The 26,476-nt window shown below is 35.8% G+C and overlaps 1 protein-coding gene across 20 annotated transcripts in view; it reads left to right on the forward strand.

The window, feature by feature from the left end:
- The window catches only part of NAV3 (neuron navigator 3), a 776,877-nt gene that overhangs the window by 661,132 nt on the left and 89,269 nt on the right, over nt 1-26,476 (forward strand). The gene's annotated exons all lie outside the window — the stretch shown is intronic.

A 26,476-nucleotide genomic window follows, 5' to 3' on the forward strand; every position in this document is an offset into this window, starting at 1 on the left:
GTGTCCAAGCAGCAGACGAAATTGACTCTAAAATAAAACTGTCATTTGAAATCCCAGCCGTGAATGTGCCTTGTTATTAGGAAGTGTCATACCTTTTGTAGCTGGAGCTGTCACAGCAGGCAGAGCCGAGGTGCCAACAAATCTTACAGCCACGGCAAGGATGGGTTAGCACAGGAATTCTAAAGAGGCATTTTTATTTTTAGATGAATAGACTGTGTGAGGTTCTTAGATATAAAGACTAAGATTTGTAGCTTACATACTTGAAACTGTCTTTGGAAAAATTAGTCCATCGTCATCAATTTTGAAAGAAATGTGCTTTAAAATAAAGCGTGGCGTCCCATCTCCTTGAAGTCTCATTAGCCTTCCAGTGATCCATGCATTATTTTCATGACTGATGACATTTTTATCAGCAAAAAGAGGCAGTATATTTTGGAATTTGTTGTTTGATATCTGGTATGTGATATCTGCTTCATCATGGCAAACCTGCTTCAATAGGGCTATTGTAAAAAATACTTAAGGTAACGTATAAAAAATATCTCCTATAGTGCCAAGCACAGTTATCTTTTTTCCTTTCTCTTCAGAGAAGAAAGTGTTGAGTTAGTTTTTTAAAAAGTCTCACTTCTTTACAAATGTGAAAACAAACATGAGACTTCTTTAATCAGTTGAGGAATGGCTAGATACCCTGGCGCAGTGTTCATCCCTCTAGAGTGGAACCATCCTCAAAGAGAACACTGGAGAAGTGATGAGGCCTGTCTGCCAAATGGACTTTTCATCAATTCTGTGGAGGATAAGTGATGGTTACTCCCTTCTCTACATATGACAGTAGAGAAAGGGAAGGAAACTTTTATTTGTTTAACTGTATGAAGGATGTTTTGCCAAGTGTTTTATATTTATAATCAAAGATACCACACTGTCAGCCCTCCATGTCCATGAGTTCTGCATCCGTGGATTCAACCACCCTCAGACTGAAAGGCCTACAATGATTGTGTCTGTACTGACTACGTACAGACCCTTTTTTCTTGGCACTATTCCCTAAACAATACAGTATAACAACTATTTACATAGCATGTAAGAAGTATTACGTGTTATAAGTAATATAGTAATGATTTAAAGTATACAGGAGGATGAGTACAGGTTATATGACAATACTACGCCATTTTATATGAGGGACTTGAGCATTCTTGGATTTTGGTATATGCGGGGGGCCTGGGACAAATCCTGCATGGATAGTGAGGGACAATTGTGTTTTGCTTGCTGTACATAAGGCAACTGAAACATGGAGAGTGAACACATTTGCCATGTAAAATGTGTTTTGTTTATACTTTAATACTTTATAAACGTGTTCCTGCTCCCCCTGCCCCAGCCCCAAACTGTTGACAATAGAATCTCAAATTGTATCTACATGGGCTTTCTTGACTGACATTTCAGACTAGCATGGGTTAGGGATAGAGTATAGTTAATATTTTTCTAACTTCAAAGTCTGTCTTCCATAGTAGGCTCTCCCATGGTGCTGGTTGAGGTGTAAAGGTACAAAAGACCAGGAGAAAGTGGAAAAGGAGAGTGTGCCGTCCCCTTAGCAAGCAGGCAGCCGGAGTCGCACAGCCTCCGGCTCTCATTTTCTACACATCAATAGAAACCCTTTTGTAAAATTAAGGTGTCTGTGTGGTATATAGAGTGAGCCTTAAATTCATTTTTAAATGTTTTCTATCTTGAAACATGCTTTTAGAATAAATTTCCACTGGCATAAATGTTCTCGTTGGATTAAAGACTTAATCGCCACACTTTGAAGAGATACTTTTCTTAACCTTCTGATTCCATTGTTATTGTAATGACAGCAACTCATTAACACAGTGGAGTCGATATTGATTATGACTTTTAGATTTTACTTTTTCCCATTAGTTTAATTTCTATCTGAAATAGATAACTCTTGATTAGCTGCTCCATTGGAGTTTTTCCAAGACATTGGACTGATGGTAAGATAATAGTGTTCAGTTGATACTGGTGGTCACTAGAGACCCTGGACTTTTTTCTCCTACTGCGATGCTCTGTTTTGCAGAACACAGTAGTATGTGTAGTCTTCAAGCCATGACTAATCCTGAAAGTCAAGTGCACACCACAGGTACAATCAGCACCATCTAATTATCTCAAACTTGTTTGTCGTACGACTTTGGCTGAGCACATGCACACGATAATAACAAATAGGCTAATTCAGAATCTTGTGAACCACAGGCAATTTAGTCATTGTAAATGGAGTCTGGTGCATTTTAGAGATTGCATCCACGTGACAAGATAGCAGGTATGAGGAGGGCAGGAAATAGATGAGTCAGAATTTGACTCTTTTTCTTAGGGGAAAAAGCTATCAAGCTATGTAAATGTTCGTGTATATGAAGCATTCAGTTATTTATATTGTTATAACATCTCTAATATGTTATGAAGTTTATAGCATTATAAAATGTTGAGGTTTGATTTTTCAGACTCTTAGGAATGTTCTTTTCTTTAAGGAATCTCTATTGGTCAGAGTCAACAGACACTATTATGCCTCTTATCACTCCCCACGGATAGGTGCAACTAATGAGCCTATTAGTTCAGCTCTGCAGGGCTCATGGCAGGCCTGGTGCAGGCGCAGATCACGGTGTTCAGCACAGACTGAGGGCCCCAAGGTGGTGATTGCAACCCTTTACGGTGTGTGAATGGCAGGAGATGAACAGGGGAGCGCTCTCTGTCTGATGTTTCTCTCAGCTGTGTCAGCTGTCTATCTTGCCGAGAGTCACTGTCAACAATCATTTACTCTCCTTCTCTCTAGCTGCTTTCTGTTTTAAAACCCTGGCCTAGACCTATTCACACGCATGAGAAATCTGTTAAGGGCAGATCTTGAAGTGGGAGGGAGACTTGTCTGAGGTGCTATGCTGTCTCCGGAGAAGGGTGTAGGGCAACCAATTATCCTCGCTGGTCAGGCATCCTCAGTGCTGAGCCCTCCACATTGCTTGGCCCTTTCCCTCTGCCACCCACACTGTTTATTTCTGCCTCTGACCACACCGCAAAGATAATTTTTCATTAAAATGCCAAACTTCCTGAAGACACGAACGTTAATTAACTATCTCCCTGACTGCTATTTAATTTATCTCATTCCCCGACATATGCCCATTTTCAAAAATAAACGTATGGGCTGATGAATTATTTTATCTTAATTGTTTGGTCAAGTTAATGACCTGTTTTGAAGATGGCTCTGCACAATTTTTAAGAAAAACGTCTTCCTTCAGATCAGTTAGCTCTTTTTCTGGTAAGTTTTAACTTGAAAGCAACAAGTTATGCATTGAATAGTTTGGTATTTTGTTGTAGACATGCTGTGTGTGATTCCTGTTCATCTATTATTAAACAAAAGCAGTATGGAATATAGTTCTCCTACTATTAACCTTTTACCAGAAGACATTTGATCTATAAACTGTGTTGTTATGTATGTCAAATGTTTGAGACATACATTTAATGTGATAATAAAAACATTCTCCCTCATTCCTATACCCCCACAGCTATAGAATTGTGTAAATCCTCCTTTTTTAATCTCCATTTTCCATACCTTCCCAATTCCTGAAACCCTTTCACTGTGCTTCTTTGAATTCAAATCCACTGTCAGCTAAAATTTCCTCTCTCAGTAATCTCTTCTTGAATCCCACACTTCACCTTCTTCTTTTCACTAAAAGTTGCCTCTCCGCTGAGGCCTCTGATCCCCACACAGTCCTTCCCCCACAGCCCTCCTCCTCCTACGGAGCCTCCTCCGACCTACTGGACATGTAGGTTAAATGTCTTCCATCCTCTAATCCATTTTCACTCCCCACTCCTCCCTTAAAAACATCCAGTTTTGAAGCCCCTGCCATCAATCTAGATCACCTACTATCCCTCCTTGGTGGTGTCATTCCAAGAACCTTAAGCTGCTCTCCCTCAGTTATTCAAGATTTTAACTCATGTTTTTTCAGTCTCTCTAGCACTACTCTTGTAATTCATTATCAGTATCTACATACATTTTTCAATAGCCTACCTTCTCAGGACCTTGACACTTTATCTTCCAATTATCAAGCCTTTCATTCCATCTTAGTCATGTGTTCCCTTTATTATGTCCTAGAACTTGTCATTAATAAAAACATCACTCTCTCTGTTGAAACCATTTTGAGTGTTATGCTCTCTAACAAGCACTCCCACTTTTCCAGTTCGCTACTTTTATTATCCTAGCTTCAAGAATAACATAATTCTATCAGGAGTTTCAATCCATTGATTCCAAACTTGTCAGAATCCCATACCTTCATTGTATCCTCATATTCTTCTTTGTCCAGGTTAGATTCCATGATCCATAAAAAGAATCGCTTTATTTGATATAGATAGTCTCTCTATTCCACTGCTCCTTTCTCTCTTTGCTTGTTTTACTAGCAAAACCTCAACTTTTAGTAAAACTCAACCTTTCCTCTACCCTGTACCTGCCCAGTGAATGTGATAAGAAAATTTCGAAAATCCTGCACACTGATTTCACAGTAAATTCATGACTAGTAATCTCAAGTGGACTCCTAGTGTGCCCAGGAGTCCTCCATTTCCCTACTCTGCTCAATCTTCCATTCTCTTAACACGTAATTCACACCTATCCTCTCTCCTTAAACCTCTCATCTCTCATTCTCATTCTGATTCTCAGCATGCTTACCATTTCTCTGAGGAAACAGAGCATCCAGATATGATTCTCATTATCCTAGCTACCTCTTTACTTACAGCTCACTTGTATTTGCCTCCTGTGACTCTGTAAAAACTGTCTTAGATACAATTCAAGGCAAAACAGTCCACTGGATCCCACTCCTTCTCTTCTGTTCAAAGTGATAGCTCCATTATTTCTAAGCAGTCCTGCATCATCATTTTTGTTTGTTTGTTTCCACTAGATTATTCCCATCAGCACGTCGACATATTGAAGTTTCTCTCTTACCATAAACAAAATAAGATAAAACAAAGCTAAAGCCCCCTCCCCAAATTACATATTGCCCTTGAGCCACTACCCTTTCTCTGCTCTTCTTTATACCAAAACCCTTGAAAACAGTTTTGTTTTTTAATTCTCTTACTATCTCCAATTTCTCTCTTCTGTCTCTTAAATCCACTCTACTCTTCCAAAACTGTTCTTACTAAGGTAATGAATGACATTTTTGTTAAGATTAGCAATGAATTTCATTGATGTCAAATACATGTTGCTAAATCCAGTGGTCAGTTCTCGTTTCTCTTCTGACTTGACCTATCAACACTGTTTGATAAATTGATTACTTAGTCCTCTGTGAGACCTTCCCGCCCCCTGCCCCCTGGAGAATCGTTTATGAGGTTTGCATAAGGGAGTGAGATGAGTGAATTTCAGTTGAGGAAGAGCCGTCTTGATAGACCAGAAACTAGAGAAAAACACAGGAATAAGGAATAGCAATTATCAAAGGAATGGGTAATGATCAGCATAATTAGGGTAGTGGTGATGTAAAAATAAAGAAAAGAATAAAAGACACGTTACAAATGTAGTGCAAATTGTGATGGATTTGATGTCAAGGTGAGAGTAAAATGAAAATCTCTATTTGCAGAAATAAGAAGTAACCCCCTAATAACAGCGGCTTCCAATAACAGACATTTATTCCTGGTTTATAATACATGCCACAGCTGTGGGTTGGCTGCTGTGGCCTGACAGTACTTGTTTTCTCATTCCTAGACCCAGACTCAAGGAGCAGGCCCAGTGTGGAATATCTTTTCTTGAGACAGGGAGAAAGAACGAGAGGGCTGACAGAAACTTGCAATGCCCCTTCAAAGATGTAACATATGTCATATCTACTTACGTTCCTTTGGCCAACGCACATCCAGGGCTGAGGTGAAATTCAACGAGATAGACATGTATAAGCTACAAATGGAAGTGGGGTAGAATATTTGTGAACAATAATACCATTTACTCTAGTGGTGCTTCAAACTAGTTCCTGTCCTCCTAAGTGATTGTGAAAATGATGGGCAGAAATAGAAAATCCAGTAGAAAGGATGGATTTGGGAGGGAAGAAGATGAATTCAGTAAGAAACATCTTGTGTGTGGGCTGAGCATCCAGGAGGAGATGTCAGGCAGGCAGTTTGAAATGGAAAACTGGTACTGAGGAAAAAGGTCAGGGCTAGAGATTTCGAATAAAGCCAAGAACAGATCATTTGGCAACACTGCATTTTGGCAAAGGAGGATGAAGGCTACAACTATAGAAACAGAGTAGCTGGTTCACAAATTGTAAAGTCCAAGCTCAAAGTAAAATGCACCCTGATAGAAATGTGGATTAGTGATCCAGTATTAAATCATTCTGTGAATTCACGAGAGACAATAGACATAGAAATTAAAAACATAAGCTCAGCAGTCCAAGATATGGGTTTACCTTCCCTCTCAGCCATTTTGTAACTCTGAGATTCAGCAAATTGATTCACTTTCTAAGCCTGTTTCCTTGTCTGCAAGATAGTAACAATAACACTTACTTTATAGGTTTGTTGAGGGCTTCAGTGAGATTATGCCTGTAAAATGTTCAGACTGCTCCTGGCTTGTTTTAAGTATTGAATTGGTATTAGTAGTATTGTCAACAGAATTACAAAAAGAAAACGTTAACTCTGGTTTTGTTTACCTTTGCTTTTTGTGAAGTCTTTTCTTGAAGCATAGGTTCATTGTTTACTAGTGTTAAAAATTATCTTGACAACTTAACAAAAATGCCTGAGATATGTATTATTAGCCAGTTATGTCAAAACCTCAAATAAGATGAAATTCAATCATAAAATGTATGTAGCACTTCGAGTAATAACATTTATTTTTAGATTCATTACACCCAAATGCTTACTTGTTCTTACAAGAGTATGGCTGTGCAGCATGCATGGTTATTGCGGCCAATATTTCTATCACAGTGAAATTATGAAAGGCTATTTGGACAATGTTGATACTATTTACCTTCGACTGCTTAAGCTTTTATGCTTAATGAGAAGTCATATGGTAATGAAAGATTTTTAGGCATTAAACATCACTGAGGAATTATTCCATTTAGCTTGAAGAAATAAATGAAGGAAACCCTTGAAAGTTGGCTAGAAGTAAAAACTTGGAAACGTGTATCTATTTCATTGTCAGTATTTCTGTAGCCCCCTTGTGACCCAGGTTCACATTGCATTTCATTCTCCACTATCACTTCTTTCCACTGAGATATGATTTCCATTGAGATATATCTGTGTGTTGGCATTATAGTGGTTTCACTGGCTATCTTTAATACTGTTAAAAAAATTAAATAATCTTCAGTGAAGATTCCCTTTATGACACTAACACTTTTTCATAACAGTTGTTAATGGAACAATATGTATTCTAGAGTCTATACCCATATTGCTCTTTTATGCTATCTTGTGGTTTTCCTGTGAAATAGTTTTTGGTGTTTATTTTCTTTAAGCATCACTAGCCATTTGTTAGGCTGCAGGGCTGATTAAAACTCAGACTCCCATATGAGGCTTACAGATGTTGCAGAATTAAAGGAAATTAGCTTCAGGTCTGGCAGTGGTGTTCTAAAAATGGTTCTGTTGATCTCACTAAAATTGAGGATTTCTTTGCTAAGCTGCCAAGATACATAAATCTTCTATGAGAGCTGATTTTGTAACAGACCTTGACATGTGTGATCTAATTCTAGAAATCAAACTTTTCGCTAAAAAATCAACAGCCTCAGGGAGGATTAAAGATTATGTTAGTATCCACATGTGTGTTCCATTCTGTACTGCACAGAGGGGTTTGAATGTTATTTGACACGTTCAGAAGGAACCCAAAAGCATCTATACATTAACAAGCTAACCTCTCCCAAAATCGCAATGCACAGCCAAGCAATGGGTATTTAGGAGGTGGGGTGGTGACCTAGATTTAGGTGAGATTTAATTCATGTTTTTATGTTTTTTGACTTTTTTTTCCAATTTGATAACAGCAATGTTAGTGGATTGCAAAGTAATGTAGCAATAGTCAAGAAGGCTTATCATAAAGCGGAAGTTCTCACCTTTCTTTCTATTTCTAGAAATAATAGTTAATAAAATGCAACCACTAAAGTGGATTGTCCTCTTGTGAATGTTTCCCTACATTATGCAGAGGGTTTTAGAATTAAAATGGCCACCTAATTCTTTTTATAGTCCTATAGATCCTTTGCATTCAATTAAGAATATATTTATTTGCCCTAGTTTTGCAGTTGAACCCCTAATAGAAGATTAATTTGAGTATTCTCTTGTGTATCAACATGATTAACATGAACTGTTATTTTTTATAACAAAAACAATATAACGTAATAGAAAGCTTTTGCTAAATAGAAAAATATCCCACCTCACATCCAAGCACCATTGATGTTATTTTTCTTTTCTTTTTCAGTCTTTCTTCATATGCATATTCATTTTTACCTACATGGTTATATATAGGGTTCATGCAATTTTATATTCTGCTTATTTACTTAATAAAAAAGGCTTTTTATGATGGTAGCAGTAATCTTTATTGTTATAGCTATATAATTCATGTAATATATAAAATACACTAAAATCAGTTAATTGTTCTGAAATACATGTGAAGAAAAATAAATCTGTATATAGCATATTATGAAAAATATAACAGGTTAAAATATGAAATTTATTTAATCATTGTCTTTTCTTTCCAAACATCTAAAAAATAAAATACTATTATTATTGGAATATGTGAATGGATTATCACTGCCAACAGTATTATCCCAACTAGGCAGACAGGAGAAGACTCAATGATCACATTAGTTCTGCAACTTGTCGTTTACTTTTAAGTTTTAGTAGTTTGTTGAAATGCACTATCATGTAAACTTACATGTGTTGTAAGTAGTGTCCTCACTAGAAGAGAAAATCAAAAGATTATTGTCCCAATTCTTTCTCTTTGTCCTCCTCTCAACAGAGAAGATTAGAAAGCAACTAAAATAAGTCCTCATCCAGAATTGTATGCAAATACCACTGCCCTTGTGGCCACCAAACTCTCTAGGTCTTGCTTCTCTTAGCAGTAGGTACTTCCTTTCACAGGGGTCCCTAGAGAATTTGAAGGTGGGGCAGCTCACCCAGCATCTGAGAGCGTGAGCTGGAGAATGGTTATGTGTCCCAGCTCATTGCATAGTGGGACCAAAGACAGACATGCTGTACTAGCAAACGTGGGATCCAAGGAAACATGGATACATTTTAACCCCCAAATCTCTTCCATTTTTGGCATTTGGATTAGTAGTTTCATCTTTTGACCTTTCATCAGAAAATATGCAGTTCATTCTTACTAACTACTCATTGATCTCTCAGAATCTGGGATTATGAAATGTATTCTCTATGCATTTTGAAATCTGCATATTAGGCATGTTTGTGCATTGCACTCTGTTGGCAAATGTGGCAGGTCAGGTAATTTATATTTGTGATTTAGTCAACCAGCTTATCATTCTCCCCCCACTACCACTCCCCCTCCAAAAAAAACTTTATAGAATTCAACCCATTTATAAGCTCCGATTTCTTCCCTCTGAGGTTTTAATTCAAGTAGAGATAAAGCTAATGCAGGTGAAACAAATGAGAGAAAGATTAATGCAAAACTATATGGTGAGGCCATAATTATTAATAAAACATTCAGATGAATATGTTAACATGTTAACATATTAAACAAACTCCATTTTAAGATATTAACAGAATCAAGGCACTTTGGTTAAACAGGCATGCTGGTGTTTGTGATTTGTTAAACGGTAGTCCAAAAATCCCCTGAATACTTAGCCTTTTCAAAGATATACTGTCTTTGGCTTTCTGAAGATTTCCTTTCTCTAGTTTCCTTCCCTTATTTATAAGATGAAATAAAATTCATTTCAGCTATTTTATGAACTCGGATGATGACTTTTAGGTTTACATTATGAATGATTTTTGACATTTTTATCCAATGTGAATGCACAGTTAGTGACAGGGTCAAGAGTGGAAATTAGGATGCTGGAGTTACGATGAGAGTTAGTGACAGGGTCAAGAGTGGAAATTAGGATGCTGGAGTTACGATGAGAGTTAGTGACAGGGTCAAGAGTGGAAATTAGGATGCTGGAGTTACGATGAGAGTTATGGTAAGTCGGTTCCCTTCTCCCTTCTCACCATATGTAGACTGGTGTCAGTCTACATGTGATCCCAGAATACATGTGACAATACTTGACAATACTTCCTTAGCCACTACATATAACTCACCTAATAAAACATGATATCACGTCCCAAATGCTCCAATGTGTCTATCCAACCTCATCTTCCATTCTTCTTCAGCTTAGGTCTTGTTTTCCAGCTGTGCTGGAATCTTCTATCCCTCTATGTCTTTGTTCTCCCTTCTACATCTATTCAAAATTACCCATCTGTCAAACTCTGGTTTAAGCTGCCTCTCTTCTGCTCTAGACTGCTGGACTTTTATATCATTTGGCTTACTTATTTTATCAATTTTCTTCAGTTACATTTTTGCAAAATTAGAATCATTATCTAGGTCTTTCTTTCTCCTGTGTCTCCACCATGCCCTGCATCAAGCTATGGCTACTGTACTTTGTTGGCAAGCCCCTCGAAGAAATATTTGAAAGTTGATTTAAATTTCAAATGTCCCTGTAGCCATACTTCTTTGGTTCTAGTACTGCAAATGAACGTGGGTGGAATAAAAATAAGCAATAGAAAATTCAAAGGTGTTAAGAAATTTGTCCAAGATTCTAATTTAATCTTGTCTGAATTTAAAGCTTTTGCTACTAACATTAACCACATTGCCTGAAGATGCCTGTTAGAGCTTGCCATAGGAATTTTACCTGAAATGATTTCAAACTGTAAAATTAATATAAAGTATCTGATGAGTGAGCTTTTTGGAAGATTTTCCCAATGATCATGGCACTATTGACATTAAATAGAGCTTTGTTGTCAGTGTATTGTGAAATTTATTACAGAGTAACCCTAGGCACTTCTTTTGTAAGTTCTTCTTAAAATTGCCACCACATATGTTTTTAAATTTTCTCTAGAACAAAAACTACTATGGTTGACACATCATACAACTATCTTTATGGGCTGTCTTTAAACTGATAAAGAAGGTTCTATAATAGTTGCTTTCATATTTCTAAGGTTCATTGATTTCAGAGATAAAAGTTAAAAAAATGTGAAAGTTCCATAAGTCTCTTCATGGGATCCTTCCTTGCACTCCCAAACTCTAACAATAAAAGTGAAAGATGAATGGTGTCTTGCAAAGTGTCAGAGCTATTTCTGTGCTTTGTGTGGATGTCTGTGTGTGTGTGTGTGTGTGTGTGAGAACATATCCAAAGAGATTCAAACTTAGCTTTTTACTCAAGTAAGTATTATATTGGAAAATGGCATAACATAGTTAAAAAGTGTGTGGTTTACATTTAAAAATACCTTTTAGACATAGAACTGATCACTAACTGAGCTAATTAAGGAGACTGCTTAAGATATGTGCTTGAAGTGTTAAAGATCATAGAAATAATACCTATTGATTCTTACTGATCTTTTGACATTTAAAAGCTCATTTGAAGATATAACAGCCAATAATAACCTTAGTTTTGTAAACTTAAAGTTGGCGTCAGAAGATGACGATGGGTTCTTTGGAAGTACGTTATTGGCCCTTTCCTGCTACAATGCATTGTTCTTGGATTAATGTTGACAATTTTTAAGTTGTTGAAAATTAGTAATTCAGGAGCTGCTCATAATTACTCAGCAGGTTCAAATGACCCAAAACTTAGAATAAATGTTAAGTGAAAACAGCGTATTAATCAGTCTAGCAAGAAATTCATCTGTCAGTGGGCTGTATTTCTTATTCTTTCTCCTTTTCTTGTTTTTTTTTTGTGTTTTCATTTTGAAACCTAGACAGAATATAAAGAATCACTATCATGCTTACTTCATTCTCAAAATAGCACTCACTCATTCTAAGTTAAAGAATAGTCATAATGGTAAAAAGGAAAGTGATTATTTAGTTTTCCTAATATTTTTCAGCCTGCAGCATTCACTCATTATTATTCCAGTAAATATTCACACCTACTCTATACAAAGCACCCTGAATACAGCAATGCACAAGATAAACCAGGACACAGATTCCATATAGCCTAGATTTTTGCACAATCTTTTGAATTTGTGGAAAGTTGATATTCAAGTTCAGGGCTATTTTAAGTAACATTGCCAATCAATGCCTGTGTAAATTGGGAGGCGAGGAGGCAGGGAGAGCTTAGCCCCATAGGAAATAATTGGCTTGTGTTGGGGGAGGATTGCAGTGTATAAAATAAAGACCTCTTTAAACATGCTCATACTTGGTATGGTAATATTTTTGTAATGCCAGAAAGAAACTCATTTCACCCTTTGAAAATATTCATTATTTTCCAAGCTTTTTCATCCATATTCACTTTGGCCTTAAACCAAATTCTAAGGCTGTTTCATTTTACGGAGATGCAGACTTTTTGTTTCTCCTGTTACATAGCACAGAGTAAGGTATGTATCTGGCTATCGTATATGGATTAAGTATTAGCTAGTTGGTTGGTCAAATCCCCCAGAGAAACTTGCCAAGTCATGTCTGCTTCCTGTGATGATTTTCATTTGGTCAAATCCTAGAAGGATGGATTTTGTTCTGTTCATCTTCATAGGCCCAGTAAGCACCTAGCAAATTCCTGGAGGATGAATGAATAAATGAAAAAAGAAATTATTTCACAATAATCAATGAATATGAATCACTGAGTAGTATTTTCAATTTCGGTGGTTAAACCTGTGATTGCCTTTTGTGGGAACAAGCAAATTCAGATATAAGTTTTACATAATGCATTCTTGTTTTTCTGGTATTTGACTGAAAATAGGCTAAAAGTCATGTTCTCAGTTACAGATGTTTACCCACCTTTATTTTTTCTGCATTCTATATGTTTATTGACGGCAAAATCTAATTTTTGTTTACCCTTTTATAATCAACAATAATACAGAGCCTGGGATATAGGACATGCTCAATAAATCGTGTAGGACAGGACAGAAGGGGAATTTCAAGCTTCAGATAGAAAATCTAAAGTACCTTAACTCTCATAGTATATGAAGTTGTGATGAAAGAAATGCAACAACTCCAAATATTATTTCTGGAAATAAAACACACATCACTATGGTATAAAGATTTGCAGAGCAGTGGAAAGGCTGTAAGGACCAGAGACCATAAACTCTGCCTCAGTTTGACCAAACAAAGGGGCTCTAGGGACTAACAAAAACAAAACCAAAAACAGCAGCGCAGCAAGTAGAGAAGCAGACAAGCTGCTTCTTTCCGGTATGGCATTATTTCCTACCTGAAGTCATCTTTGCTTTTACATTTAGGAGACATGTTAATTCCAGAGCACATTCAAAAGAATGTTTTTTACTGAGATGAGTCTTAAAAATAATAATTTTCTTTTATTCCTATTTTATTTTTATGGAGAAATTCCAAAGTACCAGTTTTGAGTACAATCGGAGGAGTCGGCATTCATATTGTGTCCCTTCATTTAAGAGTTTATGTAAAAACACTGTAGAGACAATTGTGAAGTCTTCAGCCAGGCAGAACTTTCCTTCTAACGTGCAGCTATGAAGTTTCTTTGTCCTTTATCCCAAAAGAGATCTAGAAAATATTAATTTAACATTATATCCAGATCGCTAAGTAATGGGCTATTTATTTTTAATTGAAATGATTCAGTGAATGTAATGGTATAAGATTTTAATGAGAAGAAAATAATTCCCAAAAAAATTATACTTGGTAAAGTACAAACAATTACTGAGATGATTGCAAATTGCACATTTAAACTTTGAGGATGACGTTAACCCTGTCATATCCTTATGAACGTCCTAAAACATTTAATCTTTTGAGGTCAGAATTATAACGTTTTGTAAATACACAGTTATAAATGTGTACAGAATTTTAGTTATTCTATAAAAAGAGAGAAAAACTTCAAGAATATGATGAAGATTGAAAAAAAAGTAGAGGTGTTTTTAATTAGCAGATAGTAAATCAGAGGCATATAACATTTTGCATCAAAGATATTAAAAATTATTTCTTGCCATGATAGCACAATTGATGTGTTTCACGTTATCCATTTACTTGTCAGTACCTCAACACACTGTGTGAAACCTCAGTTCCAGAGAGCCTTGTGAGGCATGTAGGTACCATAGGAAGATACTCCACTTGCTAGACCTAACTTCTATAAACATCCTCAATCAGTTCAAACTCAAATGGAGGGAAGAATAATGGTAAGACAGAGAGAATATGAGTGAATGTATTTGTAAACATATTCATATGCAGTATTCCTGGGGTTGATTTCACCATTCCACTCAAACAGCTTATGCCCCAAAGTGAGTACAGATGGGAGAGTTATATCTGAGGTTTTTTTAGTCTTATTTTCCACTTGCCCTTTGTCAAGTGAGACGAGCAATGCTTCTAGTATTCGAGCTATGTTTGTTTCGTGTATTTTGGCCCCTCGCTGAAGCCTAGCTACTTCATATAAGGCTGAACAGAAGAAACTGCACTATGTTCTAATGAGACTGAGTGAGATCACCTAGGGAGTAAGTATTGATAACGGAAGATCAGTGGAAACCCTTTGGCTTAGGAATGCCAAAATCTGCATCTTGGCCTCATTTGTATTCTCACTGGACAGAAACCAGTCTTTTATGTGTTAATATTTGAAGAGGAAAAAAATTACCAAATTGCTGCATTTTCTTTCAGAGCTTTTGTCTACAACACAAGGCGAGATTAGGGGGCTTTTTTATCTTGCTGAGAATGAAATCCCCCAATCTTCTATAAATCTGCTGATAATGTCAAACTATAGATATTTGTACATGTTTGCAAAATTTATTATACACATAATCAGAAATCTGTCCATAACTACCTTTCAGCATATCACATCCTAATGAAAAACATAGATAAGTAAAATAAACAATATCAATTTAGTTAGAGAAGTGCTGCAGTGGGGATTATAAATATGTGAACTGGGGGCCTGGCCCCATGGTCAGGTGGTTCAAGTTCCACGCATTCCTCTGAAGTGACCCAGGTTCACAGGTTCGGATCCTGGGCCTGGACCTACGCTACTCACCAGCCACCCTGTGGAGGTGTCCCACATACGAAAAAATAGAGGAGGATTGGTAGCAGATGTTAGCTCAGGGCAAGTCTTCCTCAGCCAAAAATAAAAATAAAAAATTTAAATATATATGTGAATTGGATACTCACAGAATACAGAGGAAGGTTATTGAAGAGCCTCGGGTGTCTGAAGAAGGTTTTTGAGAAGGGAGACAATTTACCTGATGTCATGTAGTGGTCTGGGCAGAATGGATGTATGGAGGGATACATTGAGGAAAGTATCAATTTGTGAAACTGAGAGCATACTTGAAGAAGTACAAAACAGCTCAACCTGACTCTGTGTGGAGAAGCTGTGGGAAACTAGGCTAAATCACAAGGAGCAGACACTGAAGAGTCTTTGTACCATGCTAAGTTTTTGGTAATCTATCCTGGCTCTTTGGAAGATGCGTTGGAATTCTAGACCAGGGGCAGAGATAACAGTTAGGAGATAGCAATAGTTTGCTAGGAAGTGATGAGATCATTAGTTAAGACAGTGGCAATGGGGATGGAGAGATGCAAATGGAAGGAATATAGATCAGATTGAGCTTGGTGACTAATTGGATATAGGTTGAGGTTATACTAGATGGAGAAATCTAAGTATTTGTCTTGGGCAGGTGCTTCAGTGATAACACTCAGGATGGTCATGTAGGGTCCTACAGTTTGTATGCTATCCAAGTATGCACAGCTGAATGACTGTGTAGCCGAAATGCAGACCACACTCTATTTTCAAAGTCGTGCTTCCATGGAACCATGTAAAGGCACTTGCTACACAGGCTATTGACAGCCCTAGAAGTAAACCATATGGAATATATGAGATGGAGTGGGTTTGATAGAAAACCTACTGATAAAATTCATTTTCTGATGCTAATATTTTAACTTATACCGGCCCAAGAAAAGCATTCCATATACCTTATTACTGAACCAAAAAAGGGTAGTAAATTCACTATTTGGAAAAGAGAGATATAATTCTCAAGATCAATCTCTTGGGATTGCCCCACATAGGATATGCCCCAACCTATTATCTGACTTCCCCCAAACTTATAGAATAAAGCTTGATTCTCCTCTCTTGAGAGTAGCAGAGAACAACTTCATTGCCTGCCTCTCAAACCACCTGGAAAGGATTTTCTCCACGTCTTTACATCATTTTCTCTGTCAGGCCCTTCTCTTTGCCCTTACCAAGTCCTGGGAAATTGATTTCTGCTCTAGTGATATAAATGCTCTCTGTTTGAGATGAAAGCCTGCCCCATTTGTCAAAGTCTCTCTTTGTTACTGGATAACACGTCTTTTCTCCTGTTTATGTTTTGAGCCTTTTCAACTCCTGTAAATCCCCCACTGCTGACTATGCTAAGACTCAGTGGCCTCCCTCTTGCTTGCTTCTGTTCTGCCCTGACTCTTTCTTTTTGGATTTTCCCTGACTCCACTTTGCCTGGCTGAAGTGAGAGCTGCTCCATTTACCAACCACTGCTCCATCTTTTTAAGTGTCACCTTTTCTGAATCCTCACTTCCTGCTGGGTGGGACATAAGGTAAATCTGGGTCAGATATTATGGTCCACGTTTAGCAACAAAAATCTATGGACTGAAATCTTTATCTGAAAGGAAACAGAAATCCAGTGGAAGTTACTAAGCAGGCTCGGAAACACAGAGACCAGGGTTTGGGAGGTGAGACAGTAGGCTGGGAGCCGCTGGCCATGTTTCAGACCTGGAGATAGTTTAGGCAAAACATCAGCCATGAGACTGCCTGGGAAATCTCAGGAAACAGACACCTGGCCAGGGTTGTGTCATCGCCTCACCCTTGTTTTTCAGATTTAATCCTTTCTCTATTAAGACAAGTTAGATGTCATTGTTGTATTTTTTCTTCTCTTCTATTTCCATGCATACAATGCAAGGAGATGGCAGTTGGCTGTTTGTGATCGGAAATATAAATGGCCATTTTGAAAGTGTGCCAGACAGGATCTGCTGAAAGTTTGCATTGTTACTGCTGCCATCTGTTATTCTTCAGTGCTGTGATGTGAATTTCCTGGCAAACATCTCTCTGATTCTGAACTATCTTTCACCCCCTTCTAGAGATGGCTGCTCACTGGAGTGGCTTTTTTAAGGAACATTCTTTAACATGGCAGTGTTTTGAATCTTTTAAAATGGAAGAATTTGGAATATTCTATTATAACATATTTTATATATCTCAGAGAAAAAATATTTCTTCATTGTTATAATATTTCCCTCTTAAAAATAAAAATATTTTATTACGTTCTTGTTAGTTTAACGTATGCTATTTCAGGCAAAATAACACACAACAGATTTCTGTTTTCAACCTTGTTCACAGTTAGGTCTGTAGTGAAGTGGTTGAGCTTTATCTAAGCCCTTTTATTTCTACATCACTTTTCTCTTTTCACTTATCCTTGAAATTATAGTAATTTGGGTACTTACATTCTTCTGAAAGAGATAGCTAATGCCAAAAATATTTCAAGAGACAAAGAAGGTTTTTGAGACGGGAGAAAATTTAGCTGAAGATTAATAGCTGTGATTGTTATTTATTAAATAAAATGCCTATAACTAAAAGTTCAGATATATAAAATATCTGTGAATTTTCAAAAGTAAGAATTACACATTTTCTACATTAAAATAAAAGTTGTGTCTCTATGATACTTTACTGATTTCTATATTCTCAGGATCTACCATAATGATACCACTCAATAAATGTTTCATGCACTAATAAATAAATACAACTATGCATAGTAATTTTTAAAAATAATACCTAATTTCTGTAATTTCGAGAAGGTTTTTAAAAGCCTTCTTCTTAGTTAAATATATATGTTTAAGTTGTAGTCTTCCCTTAAAAAACAAACAAACAAAAAGTTGAGGGCTTGGCCCCATGGCCTAGTGGTTAAGTTTAGCGTGCTCTACTTTGGTGGCCAGGTTCGGTTCCTGTGCACAGACCTACACCACTCATCAGCAGCCATGCTGTGGCAGTGACCCACATACAAAATAAAGGAAGACTGGCACAGATATTAGCTCAGGGCAAATCAGCCTCAGGAAAACAAAACAAAACAAAGCCCTCTGAACATCCTGATAGTTAGAACGGCATGGTATTACTGCAAAATTCAACAAAGAGGTCAGTGGAACACAGTGCACAGTCATTAAAAAGTATCCTAATATATATCATATATTGAGACTTGATAAGTGAACCATAATAATAAATAGAAAGGAATCATTATTAATAAATGGTCTCAAAGAAATTCACTAGCTGTTGTAGCAATTTTTCTAAAAGAAAGTTTCTCACCTTACCATAAAAATAGAATGTAAAAAGGAGAGGAGAAAGAGAAATCAAATTACATATGCAAAATTTCTTGGGAGAAGATATAGAAGAAAAGATCAATGCTTGACAGAATTGGCTAAAACATTTTTGAACCCTGTACTTAAAAATACTGTTAACAAAAGTAAAAGCCAAGAAATAGATTGGGAAAATATTTGAAACAATTTCTAATATGTATAAATCTAACATAAGTAGATTTATTAAACTCGATTGGAAAAATACACAGAGGACATAGACAATTAATGGATATAAAAATAGCTAATAAACCTATAGAAAACTCAATCTCACTTACAATTTGATAAATATAACTTAAAACTACAATAAGCAACTATTTTAAATTTCAAAATTTTTGATTTACTGAGGGGAACCACATTAGCTGGAAACATTCAGAGTTTTGTAAAATTGACACTCTCAGATCACTGGCAGAAGTATAAAATGATGTTTTATGCAATTTTTATGCTGCATCTGCAGTGTTTCGGATGTTTATATCCTATGAATCACTGATTCCTTTTCTGAGAATTTATCCTAAGAAAATAATCATAAATGTAACCTAAACATTTGTATACAAACATGTTCATTGCAGTATTATTGACAATAGTAAGAAAATTGTAAAATACTTCATATATCCTAGAACAAAATGGATGAATATGTAATAGTTCATGTTATATAATTACGTAGAAGAAATTTTAAGTATCTTAAAAGTCATTATAATGTAATATAAAGTGAATGAATAAGGTACAAATATTAGGATCAGCAAGGTCTCAACCAGGTAAACTTGCATATGTGTGTGTGTAATGCGTTCAGAAAATGACTGGACAGAAATCATCAAAATGTTAATCGTGGCTACTTCTGGTTAGGGTTACAGATGATTTACTTTGTCTCTTTTGTGTATTTCTGGGCTGCCTAGTTTTCAACAATGAACATGTGTTGGTTTTTAAATTAATATAAGATATAAAAATGATACCAAATGGACCTTAATGAATCCTTGATTTAACTTTCATATGTCACATGTTATATTTACAGCTTATCACTAACAGAATTCTTTAAATAAACTTGAGCATATTTCAACCATATAACAGCATCACAAAAATGAACATTAGAATAAACTAGCAAAACCATAATAAGCATTGTTCCAGTATTGTGTTTCAGCAAAATAATTTTTGATAAGATTATTTTGTCTCTTGTGATTTTAGTGCATATAAAAAAACAAAAATAGATGTTTTCTATCTTCCTCAGATATCATTAAAACAAAAAATCTGCCTGATTGCATACATTCATTTCAAGCTAACATCATTCATCATTTAACCAAATCTACCTGGGGCTTTTTTTTTAAATAAAGAGCAGGAGCTTTTCATTTCTTATTTATCTTACCCTATCTGATGCCACAATAGAATAACTATAAATCTTAATTATTTGCTTTCTAGAGAAAAGAAAAGGGAATGAAAAGGTCAGTGCACAGAGTCTGTTGATTGCTCTCCTTACCCAAATCCACGTGGTATTAATGTTCATCTCTATAAATACTTCATGGATAAATATACAGCATTTTGTACACACTAAAAATAATGAAAATGGAAAGACTTTAACCTTATGTTTACATGAATTGCCAGATTATCAGGAGTTACACACTTAAGCTATGATATGGTAAACTCACATAGGCCTCCCTTGATATATGAAAATAGTGGTACTAAGTGCAAACAGAGCATGGAATTAAAATTATGTTTTGAATCCTCTTGGTAGATTCTTTTCTTTACTTTTCCAAAAATCCATTCATGTTTCTATTGATACTGGAAAGTATACAAGGGGTCCAGAGTCTTTTTTTCTCTTTCACCACATTCCACCTAAAAGGAAAACTTCTGTTTTCTATACACTGTACTCACTGAATACTTCCGACACCAAATGTTTGAGTTTTTGCCACAGCAATCAATTCTCTGACACTGGGTGAATGTCCTACAAGTCAACTCAATTCTGGCACTTCTACCTGGAATTAGCATCAGATCTCACAAGTTAAGGGCTCAGTCCCATTAGACTGTTCCTATGTCAGATGCCACTTGCAAGTCCAGACCTCCTGTATTTCTGACTGACTGGCTATAAATTGGGGGTTCCCATGACCCCCTCCTCAGGTTCAACAATTTGACAGAATGGCTCACAAAATTTAGGGGAACATTTCCTTGTATTTACTGGTTTATTATAAAGGATAGTACAAAGGATCCAAATGAACAGCCAATTGAAGAGGTACAGAGGGCCAATCCTCCTCTTTTTTCCTCAAGGAAGATTAGCCCTGAGCCAACATCTGTGCAAATCTTCCTCTATTTTTAGTATGTGGGATGCCACCACAGCATGGTTTGATGAGTGATTGTCTGAACCCACGAACCCTGGGCCACCAAAGCGCAGCATGTGAACCTACCCACAACGCCATTGGGCCAGCCCTGGAAGGAACTATTTTTAAAAACTACAGTAAATATCATATACATTTTATAGGTTGAAAGGAAGTTTTTAACATAAAATCATTTTTAGTATACGGATGTTTTTATATACTTACATTTTTCTAATTCAATAGTCTCTTAATGGCTTGTTCTTTTTTTCTTGGTAATAAAATATTTTTCCAGGGGAATACCGAATAAATCTTTGTTGAAATACATACATTGCTTTCTATCAATGACCCTGAAGTAATGCAGAATTTACACTGCAGTGGCTGCAGTTCTCAAACGTGACAAGTAGTGTTCTGTGTTTGCCAATAAAAAAGGTACGGCATCAGTCTATGTGGTTTTGTGCTCTTTTAGTTTTGAGAAGATCATTGACTTAACATATTGGTACCAAAGTGCAAAGCCGAGACAGTTGATTCTCTGTATTTTTTTAATTATTATTGCAAACGTGATTATGTCCCAATAATATTTTTAAAGATATCTGTCTCCTTATGTATATTATTTAAATTGCCATAAACAATGGAAATGGAAAACAAAGCTATCCTGAAATGTGATAGGACTTTTTTCAAGTGGTGCCTTCATTTTGTTATACAAATATTATTTACTTTTCCCTTTAGAAACAAGAAGCATATCCAGAAGTTTTTACATAACGATCTCATGGATAGCTAAGATTACTTCATTTTTCTTTTCATGAAATAATTATTGTTTGTCTTAAGAAATATTTAGTAAAATCCTTAGAACTTGTACTTTATAATATATTATTATAATGTTTGCCAATTTCTAGGTTGGAAGAGAACAAATTTTTTATTTGGTATGTCTTATCTCATGAGAATTTTGACATTGGACCTCTGACATGCCGATGAAATTTTAGGGGTTTGTACCCTTTTCTTCCAGCTTCTAGATTTTTTCTATTCCTGCTGCCTCACTCATACCTTAAAAAACTCCCCACTTTATGATAGACATTTGTGTATGAAATGAAATGAAAATCTCCACATTTGTCTAAGTGTCTGACAGTGCCTATAAACATCTCGTGTAAGATACTGTATATTTGTTGGATGTCTGTAGGTCTCAAGCACTGGAGTGAATACTTTACATTATCTACATTATTTACCAATAGCAAACTTGACCTCAGAATTTGTGTCTAAATCATATATAAAAAATGTTGAATTTGCTTGACATTTAACTTTTTGTATCCCTGAAGTTCTTGAAAATGGAACCAAGGATATATGAGCTTTAGTCTAGAATTCAGAGTGAATGAGGGTATGGTGGGGGACGAATTTAGGCCTTGGTTGAAGACCTGTCTAATAAATCAAAGTGATGTCTAGAGGACTGAGACATAAGTGGGAGTGGCATCCTGGAATCTAAGGCAGTATATAGTAATCTATTTATGGTTGGTGATATAGAGTCCAACTGTATGATTACTCTCAGCATTAAGAATTGTGTGTATATCATATGGATATAACGCATGAGAGAGGGGCACATGCTGGCACCCGGAGGAAGCACATTATGCTGTTGGAACACTATGGCATCCTCAGGCCCTTGTTCTGTGCTCTTCCAACAGCATTGACCTGAGAACACTCAGATACTGACAAATATTATAATATCCATGGTTACATTTTGTAAATAGCCGAATGGTATATAGTCAGGACATTCAAGAGATACATAAACATTGTTTATATGGCTAGTTCTTATTTTAATAAAACAAGCTAATGAAGTATATTGTTAAAAGTTTAGGACTAAAAAGATGTTTTTATAGAAATCTGAAATAATATCACCTTAGTAGACAGCGTTCTTATGATTGTAGTTGAATTAGAGTTGGAACAGAGTGAATTTAGAGGAATCAGTAGTAATAAGCATGTTCATGTGTGTCATTAATAGAATATTTATTCAGCTAGCAAATTGAGACTGAGGTTACTGTTGAATGTATAAAGCATAGGAATTAGTTATTTGTTCAAAGAAAATCACTGTGTTTTATATGTGTGTGTATAAGTAGGACAGTTGATCTGGCAATATGAGCTATCAAAGAGCATGATTAAATTCCTGCTGTATGGAATGCCATGACACTAGAAAATAGGAATGTAGTGAAAAGCTACCTACAAACAGGACTAGCATTTTCCTCTGAGATTAGTTTTAAACCTGACAAATTATTTTAACAGTTATTTAGTTAAAATTTCAGAATTCCTCATCATAAAAAGGAATAAAAGACAGAAAAGGAAAAAAAAAAAAGACCTTCAAAATGTAACACACTTGTTTTTGAGCAGACCTGCTTCTGAGTGTGAATCCAGAGGTAAACAAGGGGCCAGAGCTACAAATGCACTACAGATAAGTAAAACAGATCCCCGGCCCAGTGAATTGTTGAGCACTAAACATATAAAAAGGGAAAGACATGCCAAAACAATTATTTTCCTATTAGAATATTTAGTAATCTAATGGTGTATCCAAATTGTAATTTGTCAACAGATTAATTGGCTACATTCTTTTCTTTACTTTACATACAGTAATTTTTTTTCTACTGTTCTGAGTTTTGACATATGCATCAACTCATGTAACAGCCACCACAAATCTTCCGCCACTCCTAACCACTGCAATCACTGATCTGTCCTACGTGTCCATAGATTTGCCTTTTCTAAATGCCACACAAGTGGAATCTATGTGAATGTTCTTAACAGCTTTATTCATAGTATTTCAAAACTGGAAACACCCCAACATGTAAATGCAAGCCATGTTGATAAGGTAAAGCAGATTTGTAATTTATTGTGCTGTCCTAGATTATTGATAAAAATTTAGCAGAGTGATAGAACCATAACTTAGAGGAGAAAAGGAGTGGCCCTTTTATAAAGAATATAGTCAAGAATTCCTAGCACATCTAAATGAAATTAAAAATGAAAGGATGGAGAAAATATGTTAATGAGATTTGAGACCTACTACTTAGAGCTAATTATGTGAGTAAATTATTTTTTCTAGTAATAAAAACCTATTTTCTATGAAACTTTTTCAATTTAACTAAACAGGCCATAAAGATTAGTAGCATCCTAGCCAGGGAGAATTCTGGTATCTACAAAATCAAGGATGAAAGTAAAAATCATAGAACTTTAAGATTAGGAAAATAATGTCATCAATCAAAATTTGCTTCGTTAAGATTGCTTAGCAAAGAAATATGTTGAACAATTCTTCTCAAAGTCTACATTTTTTATTGGATTCAATCCAATTTAACATCAGATAGAAGTAGCATTTTCAAAAGTAAAATGATTTCATTTTTTAACAATCATCTACTAGTCATGTATTCAATAGCACACACCATGTTATTTGCTATGGTTATAAAGACAAATACAACACGGTCCCTGACTTCGGGTAATTCAGATTATGACCAAGAATATAGAAAAGGCCCCCAAAATGGTTATAACAGGTGACATATGCTACAATGTAGTGATTAAGACAGACTTCATCTGATCATTCTGCAATATCCCTATCATGAAGAAATTCATCAGCTCTTTAAATAAGTGATAGTGGCTCTGTCCTGCAACACATTCAGCCTCACCTCTGCTACAACACTTAACGTTTTATATTATAATCATTTGTTTAAATTCTTGTCCTCCACAGTAAACACTGAGTTCTTCAAGGAGAGGAGCTGAAATTTATTCAGCACTTAATGAATAAGAACGGATACTTACTAATAGCTTTTATGCAAGGAAGGACAAGCATGGGTAGTGGAGATGTGGAACAAAAGTGTAGATGTGTTATCTATAGCTGAGAAGGATTTTCAAGGATTAGAGACAACTTGACTAAGATGGAACCAAGATAGGCAGTAATACTAATATTTTATGGCAGAAGGATTAACAGGTAATGCCAATAACTGAACGGGAGAAGAATTTTTAAAGAGAAATGATGTAATTTAGGAGAGTGAATTTGAGATACTGACAGGATGTCCTCGAGAAACTGTTCACTGCGAGGCTGGAAACAGTGATCTTGTAGTCAGGAGAGAAGTCTGGATTGGAGATGTGAATTTGAGTATCGTAATCATAAAGGGATATTGAAGCTGTAGATTAGGAAATTTCTAAGAAAGACTGTGTAAGATGAATTAAAATTAAGTTCTGAATATTGAGGAATTCAAGGAATCCCAAATAAGAGGGAAAAGTAGATTCTGAGGATGCTAGTGAGGTTCGCAAAGAGCCTGTACAGGCTTGTCATGGGTATATTTCAAAAGACATAGGGTGGAAGATGGGAGGCAGGGGAGCATAGTATTAACCAAGCTTTGGGACATATCCTGGGTGCAAATCCCAGCTCCATCATGAGATCTTGAGTGCATCATTTAACCTACCCGAACCTCTTTATCTTTATAATGCCTGTCTCATAGATTTGTTTGAGGATTAGATAATATATATTAAGAAATTAGAAGAATAGGACACAGAGGAAGTCCTCAATTCATGGATGTATTGACCCTTGTGAAAGCAATTTGTGTAAAATATTAGGAGGGAGATCTTAGAATCCAGAGGAAGAAGAGAGAAATAACACTATGTCTTTGGAATTTGAAGAAAATTACTTCAGGTTAAAACAGAATTCCCAAGTAGCCCTAGGAATCACCTGAGGTTAGATAACTAGAACCTATATGCATTCAGTCATTAAATTAGGTATTATACATAATAAAACATATATATATATTATTATATTAGTCATTCTAATTAGTTGATTTTGTTGTCATTTTCCAAAATGGAGATATGGAGAAAACATATGTTTAATTAGTGTAGAGTTGGGACAGAGATGGACGACCACGAGGGTGGCAATAACTGGAATAGTGTACTGGTTAGACTATCACTTGAGTGATCTTTTTGTGCTAGCATCTTTGGATGCTTCATCATTTCGAAAAGAACTCAGTGGAGGAAAAGACACAAGAAAGCTATTAAAAATAGATAACAAGAACTAACTATAAATTAGATATAAAAATTAGGAATCAGTAGATTTTAGAGTGCTGAAAATGTGGAAGGTTGTGGTCCAAAAGTGAGATTGCAGAATTTGAGATCTTAAAGGTGAAACAGTTTGAGGAGATGGAAAAATGGAAAATATTATAAAATGATGTATAGAAGTGATTCTTTGCTTCCCACACAGCCCTGGGAGCCAGGAAAGTCAGAGTAGCAGTTTAAGTGAATACACTCGCTGTGCACCACTAAAAAGGCTCTAATGAAAGACTTTAATTCTGTGAATCCATTGTACCAAGCTAAATTTGGAAATTCATTCTTCATGTCTATGATATTATATTTGTTAGTTTGACATATTTTTTATTTTTCTAATGGGAGATTGAAACTTTATATCTTATTCGGTTCTTTCATTTGTATCATTTTAACCACAAAGTCATTGTGTTCATTTGAGACTTTTAATGGTTTTAAAACATCAGTGATTATTATGCTTCCAGTAAGAGTTGTTGCATTTGACTGATAGTCACTGATGCTGGGATTTATGTTTGTAGAAGCTATTGTTAGAAAGATTGATTCTGTCTTTCTTGCCAGAGAAATAATCACTTTAAAAGTACTCAGAAATTTTACCTTCGGTTTAATTTTACTCTTTGAATACTGCATATATTGTGCTAGGTATTCCTTAAAAATTCATTTCGTATGAGTATGAAGATTACCTCTGTAA

The sequence above is a fragment of the Equus caballus genome, chromosome 28 (assembly GCF_041296265.1).
Source record: "Equus caballus isolate H_3958 breed thoroughbred chromosome 28, TB-T2T, whole genome shotgun sequence".
Classification (NCBI taxonomy): Eukaryota; Metazoa; Chordata; class Mammalia; order Perissodactyla; family Equidae; genus Equus; species Equus caballus.